Source organism: Triturus cristatus, chromosome 12, assembly GCF_964204655.1.
Source record: "Triturus cristatus chromosome 12, aTriCri1.1, whole genome shotgun sequence".
NCBI classification, from domain to species: Eukaryota; Metazoa; Chordata; class Amphibia; order Caudata; family Salamandridae; genus Triturus; species Triturus cristatus.
The window spans coordinates 386,206,596-386,219,157 of NC_140595.1; positions in this window are offsets into that span (position 1 = coordinate 386,206,596).

Sequence of the window (12,562 nt, forward strand, 5' to 3'; positions counted from 1 at the left end):
TGATGCCGGTACACAGATATGAACACTGCCATCGCTAAATCAAGACACTGTAACCTACTGGACTGCTGGGTAGGCCGGAGGCAGCAGTCAGATGTGGCCCACACCCACCTAATGTTGGTTCGCGATGCACAGAGTTAGTGACACCAGGGCAGTTGTCGGTAGTGTTCTATCACCTCCGTAACGATGATCCTATTCCCTCCAGACTGCAACACATCGTCCACTTACTTTGCATGCGATGATATGTTTTCTGCTTTTGAATAATCGATGTTCAGTTCCAATTCTGTGACCTACTCTTGCGCAGCGTTGGCTGAGGGTAGTAGTCCGCGTAGGCCCACAGACACGTGTGGCTGTAATGCTATGCACAGACTTGGTGACACCACATCGAAGGGAGTATAGTGACATGAACTCTGCCTTAAATAATATTCACTGCCATGATGTAATCAAGACTCAGTTCCAAATGTGTGACCTACTTGACTGTAGTGTAGGCCGGAGAAAGGTCTAAAGCGGGCCTGTGTCGTGGAGGCCGTAATGGTCTGAGAGGCTGCCAAGGAGGTGGGCCCTCCTTGACACATGCCGGTGTCGGAAGGTGATCAGTGTGGCCTGGCTGCGCAGGGGCGGGCCTGACGTGTTCGGGGTCCAGCGGGCCAGGGTACGGCTGGCGCACAGGATCGCAGGCAACTCCGCTCACGAGGATGGCGTCGGCCTCTTGGCGTGGTGAGAGGCGCCACCCTGGCAGAAACTTTGGGCTTTCCGGAAGAGGACCACGCCCAGGGCTACGTGCTTTTTATTCACACCCCTACGCTGGCCTGGCATACACTGGACCATCCCACTTCGCTCACGGTTCCGGGGGGGGGGGGCGTAACAGGCAAACATTTCCGCGAACTCCCTCGCTAGCTGGGGTGACATGGTTGCGTCCACTGTCACTACACTCCATACACCAGAGGTGTATACCGCCATGGATATGGGTGTGTTCTGCAGGCTGCAGTCTGTCCAGCACATCTGCACCACTCTTGGCATTGTGTGCTTTCCCAGTCATGGTTCTCCTGCCTTCTTCACACATGCCTGGTTGCCACCTCTACCCACATTGGGCTAGTGTGTGGCTGAGGTGCCATGTCGTTGATGGCTCATGTTCACAGCTTGCCCAGGTTACCATTGTGAGTTGTTCTGTCGTGTCTGGTGGGTGGACATGTTGTTTAGCATGTTGGTTTTGATTTTGTGACGTGTGCATTGCCAGAGATGTGAGTTGCATGGTTGTGGAGTTGAGGTTAGTGGGGTGTTCATTTGGAACTTGCCAAGGGGATGTGCATTTCCCTTGGTGCCATCCTGGGGACACTGGTTGCTGATGGATTGTTGGAGGATGGAGGAATCGTGCACAGTGGCTGGGTATTTGGAGGCGAGATTGGTGGTGGTCCCACGGTGTTCAGTTGTTGCCTGCACATTGATGTGAGACGTTTGCTTTCTGTTGCGGTGATTGTGTGCTGTGTCGGGAGGGGGCACAGGTATGACATGTGTGCTGTGGATTGCCCCCAACATGTGTGCGCATCCAGCTATGGTGTATGGGCCATGCTTGGTGTCCAGCAGATCCTGCGCTTTGTGTTGGACATATAGGGACTAGGGTACCAGGCTGATGGTGATGTCCAGGTCAGGTGTGAGGGACTTGGATGTGGCTGGCTGTGTGACTCCTCTGACTGTAGTGGATGTTTGTTGGGGGTTACCAGGGGCCAACAGGTGCAGCACAGCCAGCTGCTTTGTGTGGGGTGGGATGTTGGTTGTCCACTGTGTTAGTGCCGTCAGCCTGTTGGGCGTTGTTGGTCAGGATGCGTAGGATGGTTGTCCTTTTGAGCCTGTAGTGGGCAATGACATTGTCAGGTGTTGGGTCTGTGTGGCTGGTGCGTTTCCTGGGGGTCTGCTGTCTTTGTCTGCACTGCCTCTGTGGTGGTCTGGGGGAAGGTGGTCCGGGTGGGGTTTGGGGTCCTGGGGTGGTGGCGGTGGGTGTTGTGGCCCTCTTGGGTGTCCGGCCCGCATGACCGGTGGCTTTCTGGCATCTGTTGCCCTTCTGATGTGGCTGTGGTCTGTGTTCCCTTTTGTGGTGCAGGCTGTGGTCCATCTTTGCACCAGATCAGAGCAGGTGTTATTTTCCTGCTGCTAACGCGCCTTATCGCCTGTTTTGTGTTCTTATCGCAGTTCTGGCTGGTCGTTGTGAATGTTGTGGAGTGGTCTTGTCGCGGCTTTGGGCACGGGAACGCCTACTCTGCATCTCATTAGCGATTGTTGCGTGGGTCTTCTGTGGCAATGTTTTTTGCGGCTGCTAACGCGGGTAAACTGGTGCTATGGGCTGTTAACACCAGCATGTGAATGGGGTGATCGATTTCGCACAACTTTGGCTGCGCTAAAGTGCCGTTAAATCAGAGATAGAACCTTGTGAATATCCCCCTGATGCTTCAAAATGACAAATGCTGCAAAGCTAGCAAACTCTGCTGGATTCTCTGACCAAACCATTAAATAAGAAGTATATACATCTCAACAACTACCCAACCAGGTAAGTAAATCTTATAATTAAACTAAAACATTCTTGTTAATATACTTTTAAATGTAAAATAACAAATAATTTATAAAAGTCTCTAGCTTCTATAGCTTTGCATAGACTTCTCACAAGAAAATTAAATGGCTTGAATAGTGATACATTTCCAGAAAATTACCAAACAGGTCTAACAAACCAGCAAAAAGATAGAAGAAAGTATGTATACATAAAGTAATAAAAAACGGTAAACTCACCCAAATAGTGAGTAAAACGAAACACAATTAACTCAACCTTTACTCTCCACCAAAATATTAACAGTTAAAATAAAACTGGCACTTTTTTTATCCAACAGATACGAAAGCACTCTGTTTGACATTAGAGTACCCCCAACAGAAAAGCTGCAAAACCGTGTGAAACAGCTAAGCAGAACATACATACTAAGGTGTTTGCATAATCTTGTATGTAAACAACAAACTTTAAATTATTTTGAAAATGTATACTATTGCATTACTTTCAGGTACAATGACAGAGGCAATGAAGTATATTACTTTACAGAAAGGAAAGCAGTTACTAAATCACAGAGGCTGCAGCCGTCAAGAAAGTGCATGAACAGGAAATATACATTGAAAATGGAACACTTATTATTCTAACCCATGATATGGGAAGGAAACTACAAAAGACAATGTAATTCATGTAAGAGAACACAACCAGCCCCATATGTGACAGAAATAGAAGTAGGGAAGATATTGCAGGATATAAGAGAGGCAAGCAATAGCTCTCAGGGGCCCACAACCAAAATCCTTAAAGATATGCTGCCTAAAGTCCCCAAAAACAAAACAGACCAACTTCCACCTATACCCTCTTTTAAAAATGGAATTGCACAAACTAAAAAAGCCACCAGCAATACTCCTTCTGCCCCTAGAAATTACCAAGACATACAAATGCATGCACATTTAACAATAACACATTAAACATTGACTCCACTCACCTGAAGACTTGGAATTTCAGGAGCGAAGACAGTCCTCCCAATAACTCCATCAAACAGTCCTTAGCACAGAATAAAATAAGTGCCAAAAGGTGTGCCCAAGGGGAAAAGGGGGTTAAGGAATTGGAAAGGGTGGAGGGGAAGAGAAGACACACTCAGGGTCGAACCACAGTAGACACACACCTCAGGCAGTAGTCCCAATCTCCCTACAGCTGGGACCTTGAAAAAGAAAATAAAAGAACACTATTAGAGGTGGTATGCAGGAACACTTAACCTAAACCAGATTTCTCTCCTTCCCCTCTGACACAACTTGCCTATGAGATACAAGTGGGTAACCCAAGGAATTTCTTCGCACTACAAGTTGAACGCACTTGCTATATTAAAATCAAAATATGAAGTATGGTTCATGCTCAATAGACCCCAATCCAGGGATAATAGGGTCTAGTCCATAGTCTGCATGCCCTTCTTTGCTTTAAGGTGCTAATACATTCATAACGATAAAAGTCTTGTAAGTGGTTTTTTTTCAGCTAGACCTGAATAGTTGGAGTTGCAGGCTCAGTGCACTGACCTCATAATTATTGACTGCTCCTTTCTTTAGTAGGTGGCCTATCTATCCAGAGATTGTGGTGCAGGAATACAATAGTGTTCATAAGGTGATGGCAGATGTCATTCAGTGTGCAGGTAGGTAGGAAAATGATGTGGGATACAGAGTATCGAGAAAGGTAGCAAGCAAAGAGGGTACTAGAGCCTTGCTGCAAAGAAAAAGAAAAAAGCATTGGGGCGCGTCCAAAGAATCTGGCTACCAGTAATACACTGGATGCGGGCAAAGGGGTCTAGAAATTCCCATAAACACTCCCAGAATCATAGAACAGTATCTCAAAGTACCTAGAAGCTAAGTGTCGCTTCTATTCATGTTGTAGCGTTTAAAGAGTGCCATATCAAGCATGGCAGCTAAATCACTCACTAGTACATCGACCCACGACAACTTGCGTATGATCTCAGCAATCCAGAAACATGTTGGTCAAGGCGGAGCAAGAGGTACAGGCCTCACGTGGTCCTTTGATTTCAGGCTCGAGGAGCGGTGGGATTTTAGGGGGTCATGGAGCATGGAAATGCTACTTCCCTGTAAGCACACTCATGACCCATACAACACACAGGTGCAAGTTGCACGACTCGCGGCATACATAATGAGGAACCTTTCGTTTTGCATTAAAACCTAAATAATGAAAAATGAATCAGAAGATTCTCTCTTGACCTACTTCCTGCCAAAAAATGGTCCCAAACAGCACTCCAATTGAAAGCCCGGGGAGAGAGTTTTCTTCGCCACCCCGCAACGCTGCTTCTAGCCTCCCCCGCCGCCTCTCCTTCCATCGAGGCCGCTGTTGGGGGGGGACTACAACACCCAGCATTCCACCCAGGAACTGCCCATTTCCGGCGGAAATCGCGCCCGGTGGCGCTACTTTTGCAGACCCTTTCCTGGTGGAGCGGGGGGATCGCGCTTTGTATTACAGTCACTACAGCCTGATACAGCCACAGCCACGCAGCAGCAGCACCAACCTGGCTCCCGGGCACGGGGAGAGAGTTTTCTTCGCCACCCCGCAACGCTGCTTCTAGCCTCCCCCGCCGCCTCTCCTTCCATCGAGGCCGCTGTTGGGGGGGGACTACAACACCCAGCATTCCACCCAGGAACCGCCCATTTCCGGCGGAAATCGCGCCCGGTGGCGCTACTTTTGCAGACCCTTTCCCCGCGTCGCGGGACGCGCGCGGGACGCGCGCGGGCGTCGCCGGGCTGAGCCCGGGCAGAGGGCGGGCCGTCTGTGGCCGTCAGGGGCCAAAGGAGGCCGGGCTGGGCCATACCCTTTACTGTGAACGCTAAGAATCCGATTAAGGTGATGCCCTCGCCAGGACCACGTGATTCTTTATTAAGGGAGGGGGCAGCAACAGAGGGACACTGGACAAATACTTCAAACCCGCCAAAGGAGATGCAGGTAAAGAAAATTCCCTGGAGAGACGAAGGGTGGAGCGGCGGCGCTCCATCGAATCCATGAAGAGTAGACCTCTGACAGAGACCACCTCCCATCTTATGTCTCAAGAGGAAGGCACGCCCCCCAGTAGTTTACACCCTTTGACTCTTGAGGACCTCCCCCTCTTATTTCGGGAAATTTCTAGTCCCCCTGGAATGGCCCCTGGAAGGTCCACAGACACAACTCCTCCCACGATACGTGACACCCCCGTTAATTTGGTCACCCAAACTTCCCCTTTGTATGCAACTAAGAATGGTAATCCAAAACAAAGTACTGCGCGGGAGCTGTATAGGCCTCCACCAAGTAAGCGTAGTAGGAAGTCTATGAAGGGGAGGGGGAAAGCCAAACCACTTCATTTAGACTTTGGCAAAAAACTTACAAGTGCCCAACAATCGGGGAAGGATATGGAGATTGTGCCTACTGTTTCCCCCTCCAAGGCCCTTGGCCCCAATATAGTTACCACCAATAACGACCTAGTGGCCAATGCACCTAATACAAATCCCCCTCTCTTATCTATAGAGAGTATAGAATTTCTACTTCGCTCCCTTCTGCAGCCCATTAGTGATAGTCTGAAAAAAGTGGAGATCAGGCTCACTCTACTGGAGACATCCCTTACTACCCTGAATACTGTAGTTAGCAAGCAATCTAAAAACATGGGGCCACATCTCTCCGCAGGAAACCATCCTAAAATAGGAGTTCCACAGGATACCAATAAACTCCCCGTTGATAGCATGCCTATTGTCCCCCCCTGCAGCCATTAATGGCTATTCCAGCCCAGGTACCACGCAGTAATCCAACCCATAGGCCCTTACAAACAATAGACCTCGCCCATCAAAGTTTCCAGACAGGGAGTAACGGTGGCCACCAAGAAGCTGGCAATGTCCCTCTAATCTCCCCAGGCTGGCATGCCCCAAGAACGCGAAGACCAGATCTTCCGCCAGAAGCTAACAGTTTAACGGTGGTTCTAGCAGGCGCTCCCCAATTAAGACCAGGGGAAAATGAAGATTACCAATCTCTAAAGAGAAAGGTCATCAAATGGTTAAACTTGAACCAACCTCTACCATCTCATTTTAATAATGAGATTATTATGGTTAGAAGGGTCCAGTGGTTAGGGAAGACCAGGAAAACAATAATAGGGGACTGTATTCTGGTAAGCTTTAAGGATCCGGGCACTGTTCTGCACATCTGTGAAGGAACAAACAGATCACTGGATTCTACTATCCAGACCCTCCCAGTATCCTTCTTTTTCCCCCCTATCCGTATGCGTCACCCTCCATCGCAGGATGAGTGGATAAGGGTGGAACATAAACGCAGACATAAGGATTATGTACAACGCCGAAACCTCCAAGTGCAGGAAACACTCTATTTTTATTCTAACCGTTTCAACTGTTTGAATGGTTTAGATGGGGTCAATTGACTTCCGGTCAACACGCTAATGTCCCAAGATTGTGGCCCCTGTAGTTCCCTCAAGTCATCCACCCCGACTGATGGTAAAATCCCTGGGCCACTGAGCAATCCAGTGTCCCTGGATGATTTATCCGACCAAAATGTTGCCAATGCCTCCGGGACATCGAATGAGCCAACACCTGTGGAGAACCACTCCAGCGGACTTTTCGAACTAATAGTCCCTACTGCTGGTAATGCGCCAGAATTCCCGATTGCAGTAGAGTCTGGAACCACTTCCTCTAATACTTTTGGCATGGCACTTAACACCCCTGATCATTTGAGGCTAATTTGCTGGAACGTTGCTGGACTGGCTAACAAACTGGGTGACCCGGACTGGGTAAAATATATTGAGACTGGAGACATATGTATGTTCCAGGAAACCTGGGCCAGAGAGGACTATGGTCACCAAGGTTATATGTCATTCTTCACCCCAGCGAGGTGGGAAGGCAAAGGCCGTCCGTCAGGAGGGCTCACGACTTGGGTCGCATCTCATCTGGGTTGTGTGGCAACGCGGTTGCCGACTAATTCTGTAGATATCCTTGCGATTTCATTAATATGGCCCAACCAAGTTAAACTTGTGTTTATTAATATATACTCTAGGCCAATGGGAATTGCAAGGGAATCACCAACCATAGATGAACTTTCCAACTTTATATCTGACCTAACGAGTGACTCATATTATGTAGTGGGAGGGGATTTTAATTCTCATTTTGAGCCACTCCCTGGCCCTTTGGACGGGCTATCATCTGATGAAGAGGTCAGATGGGCAGTACCTTTAGTGGAAGCTCCTCCTCCGAAGGCATGGACCCCACTAGCACTGCAAATTACAGCCCTCACCCTGAAGTTCGGAATCAGAGCTTGTAACGGGCGAATGAAATCCGACATACCCAGTAAAACCACCTATAATAGACTGGGAAGAGAGACCCGTTTGGATTATGTCCTCGTTCAAATAGTGAAGTGGCCGACAATCCAGGATTTCAGGGTGATGGAACGGACCGATAGTGACCATAATGCACTTGAGCTTGACCTTGTTCATCCTGGCCCCCAAGCTCTTGCGAGTAACGCGGAAGGGAATAACCCTGCGCTTCTCCTTGATAATAACAGGAGAAGGATTAGGTGGGAGCACCTGGTCACTAACAAGAATAAACTCCCCCTGTTCTATGCTGGGATAACTCCCATCTTGGAAACTGTGGGGTGCTTGGATACCGAGGTAAACATTAAAGACTCCCAGGGTAAACTGTCCAAGGCCCATGAGGACCTCATAAAAGCTGCGGTACCTTATTTTACTTGCGGTCCACGAAAAGCAAAAGGGGGGCGACGTGGCAAAACACCTTGGTACAATCGAGCTTGCAGAAGGGCAAAAACAGAACTCCTTAGACTAATCAAGGAGGGCCTAGGGGGGGATAGCCTTAAACAAACCAGGCGAGCCTATAAGAAACTTATTGCCCATGCTAAGGCAGAATGGGAGGAAAACCAGTGGGAGGAACTCACTAAGGCCCTAGCGATCCAAAACCAACGTCTGTTTTGGAGGATTGTGAGTGGGGGGTCGGGGAACTTACAATCGGCACTAGAGCCCAATATAGCCCCGGGGGTGTGGCAGGCCCACTTCCAGACCTTATACAGTCTGGAGCCGGGAGACTCTCCTGTTGCTGATGAGGTGGTCTGGCCGGACTACGAAGGGGAGCCAATAACGTTGGGTGAGGTGACAGTAGCCATCTCAGGACTGGCTTCTGGAAAGGCGCCGGGACTGGATGGATTACCAGGGGACATGTTTAAACAGGAGCCCACTGTTTGGGCCCCTTACCTTACCGCCCTTTTCAATGGAGTTCTTGGTGGCATGGAAATCCCTAGTACTTGGGTGGGGGCAGAGGTGGTCCCTATCTTCAAAAAGGGCTCGCCGCTCCTCCCAGCCAACTACAGGCCGATCAGTTTAATAGACGTGGCACAGAAACTCTTTGGCAGGGTGTTGCTGAATAGGCTCCAGGACTGGATGGAGGAGGTGGGTGCCCTTAGTCCCTATCAGGCAGGATTTAGGAAGGGGGTTTCTACAGTGGACCAGGTTTTTAGATTGAACCTGATCTTTTGGAGGGCAGCAAAACTCGAGGGCGGTAGTCTGTACACAATTTTTGTGGACTTACGGGCCGCCTTCGATCTGGTGCCCAGGGGGAAACTTTGGAGTGTCCTGGCAGAGATGGGTGTCCCCAAGGACATCCTATTGATCTTGCAGAGGCTGCATTACAATAATTATGCCCGAGTGAGGTGTGGGAGGTCGGGGGAACTGACCGATAGATTCCCCGTTGGCCGGGGGGTGAGACAGGGCTGTGTGCTGGCACCGACCCTGTTTTGCCTCTTCGTCAACGGGGTAATCGCCCATCTGAATGCCACCGAATATACTGACGCCCCAAAGTTGAATGGCAGCAGGGTGCCCGCAATCATGTTTGCGGACGACACCCTGCTGCTATCCAAAACCCCTATGGGTATACAGAGGATTCTTGACTCCTTCGTGACCTTCTGTATTGATAGGGGGCTGGAAATTAACGCGGCAAAAACCAAATTCATGGTTTTGAACCCGAGGCAAAAATTGCGGCCAAATCCGCAATTGGGAGCTGCATGGCTCGAGAGAGTGGCCACCTTTGAATACCTGGGTGTGACACTCAACGAAACCATGACTTGGGGACCCCACCAGAATAGGGCTAACCTCAAACTTACTCAAACCACTGGGGGTATCGCCCGGATGATGACTGGTTCATCATATCGACCATTGGGGGCATTAATTCAGATATATAAGGCCCAGGCTAGGGGAATGATAATGTATGGGGCAGAATTGTGGGGCTATATGCCCTGTCGGAGTCTGTCTCTAACGGAAAACAAATTTATAAGACAGATAGCCGCACTTCCGCCCAGTACCCCGCTCCTCCCTCTGAGGCTTGATTTGGGCCTACGCCCGTTAGTCGACGAAATAAATCTGAGACCTCTAGCATTCTGGCGCAGGCTGTGGAGTAGTAACGATCTTGTAGAATATAGGGCGGAACTACTCGAACTTCTGAATCACCCAAAAGTGCTAAATATCCCCTGGGTCAAATACATCCAAGCCACTTGCATGGAAATAGGGCTACCCGACTTATGGACTGAGCCAGCGATAGCTGCATTAAATATTTCCAAAAAGTCCCTGGCAAAAGTTTATCATGATTACAAATTAGCCAGGGCGCAAGCCACCCAGGAAGAAGGGTCCTTAACTTCCGTGTTTTTTCAAAGTAAGGATGTTTACAGGTTTGAGAAGGTATTGGACCCTATCTCCCCGCTATTGGCCCGGAAGCTGTTTCTTCAATGGAGATACGGCACACTCCCTTTCCGGTTTTTTACAAGTACCTGGCCATCGGCTTCCACCACAAAGCAGTGTCCGGCTTGTGATACTGCGGAGGAAACTGATTTGCATGTGGCTTTCTTCTGCCCAGCCTACAAGGCAGCACGAAAATATTGGCTCCTCCCGCTGATAAGGAATATGGGCTGCAGGGAATATGCTCCAATGTATAGGATTTTAAAATCTGATGTCTCTGGCCCAACTGTCTTTGCCCTATCAAAATTTCTGACCAATGTTTGGCATACGCGTAATCGTATTCTAAAGGCGTTGGGTCCCCTTTAACCTTTGTATCTGTGATTGAATATGTGCATTGTATATTTTAGAATGGAACTAGAATTGTTTATTGTGCCACTTTGATAACTGTGTTTAATAACTTTTTATCTTAAATGCTGAATTATTTATGCTTTTTATGTCTATGTAAATATTTTATCTGTGCTTTTATGGTCATTGACCGAAATAAAGCTATCAAAGTAAGTAAGAAAGCCCTTTCACTAGAATATGGTCGTAGGGCAACAAATGGCAGAACAAAGTCAGATAGTGGGTGGCCTCTACATACAACAAGCCTAACAGTGAGATTTGCATTGACTACATTCTGGTCGATATTAGACTTTGGAATAAAGTGCGGGATATGATAGTTAAGGAGAATACTGAGAGTGACCATAATCCTTTCTGCCTCTACATGTCATCACCCTTGGAAAAACTGCCCTCTGCATACTTAAATGGCACCAGCTATCTGTAAAGCCCTGGGAAAAACTGCCCTCTGTCTTAACAACAAGCACACACTTAAATGGCACCAACTATCTGTAAAGCATGATATGTTGTCTTCCATACATTTAGATTTATTAAGTGCTACATTGAGGTTTGATTCTCTATTATTACAAAGTAGCAATATAAAGGAAGCAACACACACTCATACAAGCTTTTTCGATCACCTAGCCTCTTAGACCCTAACACTCAAACAAGAAAACTTTTCAGAAAAATAACACCTGGTTCAACAAGGAGTGTAGACAGGTCAGAAGGTAGTTAGCATTGACCATCAGATCCAAGGATCTAGGAAAGATAAATGCCTTAAGGAAGGTATATATGCAAAACAACACACAGCTAAGAGAGATTGAGATGAGAAGAGATGGGGCGACTTACTGCAATCATGTTTTGGGAAAGATTCCTGCATATTTTGGTCTTTGTGGTGACATGGGGGGGAGCAGCTGCATCACAAGCCATAAACCACATCTTTCCACTTGACTGGCTCAACCACTTTAACGTCATATATACTAAAGTCCTTCAAACCCTCTATTGTGATACTCAGCTGATGTGGGTAGATTTGATGCAAGATGCTCTTGTGTTTGATTTAAATGATATACAATCTGCCCTAAATGCCATTGTGCATGGGAATAGGCTAGGCCCGATGGTATACTGGGTAACATCTTCATCCATAATAACGTAAACTGGATGAAGTACATTCAAGCACTGTCCAATGCAATAGGAAGAGGAGCACCTATTTCAAGCTCTTGGAAAGGAACAGAGGTCGTCCCAATATATAAAAAGGGTCAATGATTGAAGCTTACAAATTATAGGCCAATAAGTCTAATCAACACTATACAAAAGGTCTTCTGCCAGGTAGTACTGGGAAAAATCCATGAGTGTCCTGAGGACAATAAAACATGCACCTCATTACAAGTCAGATTTAGGAAAAAAACTAGCACTATAGATCAGGTCTTCTGTTTTATGCTTCTGTACTGGAAGACTCTGCTAAGCAGTAGAGGACACTTATATGTGGCCTTTTTCAATTTGAAGTGCACCTTAGATCTGGCAACTCCCCAGAAGCTGGGGAAGGTTCTACGGGACATGGGGATGCCCTTAAATATTCTGTCTATTATTATTCATCTTCAGAAGGACAATGTTGCCAGAATAGGATGGGGTGAACAGGGACAACTAACAAACTCAATTCCTGTTAGTAAGGCCATCCGCCAGGACCGCATTCTGGCTCCCACTCTGTTTTCTTTGTATTTAAATGATGTTGTTCAATTAATTTCACTGCATGCCTCTTATTCCCCTTCTTTGGCTAAAGTGAAAATACCTACCCTACTTTTTGCTGATGTCACCCTACTAGTGTCCCAAACTCCAAGCAAGTTGCAGCTCTTGCTGAACCGCTTTGAAGAATTCTTCTCCCTGCACGGCTTAGCAGTAAACACACTATGATTATCAACCAGCACATATCATGCAAA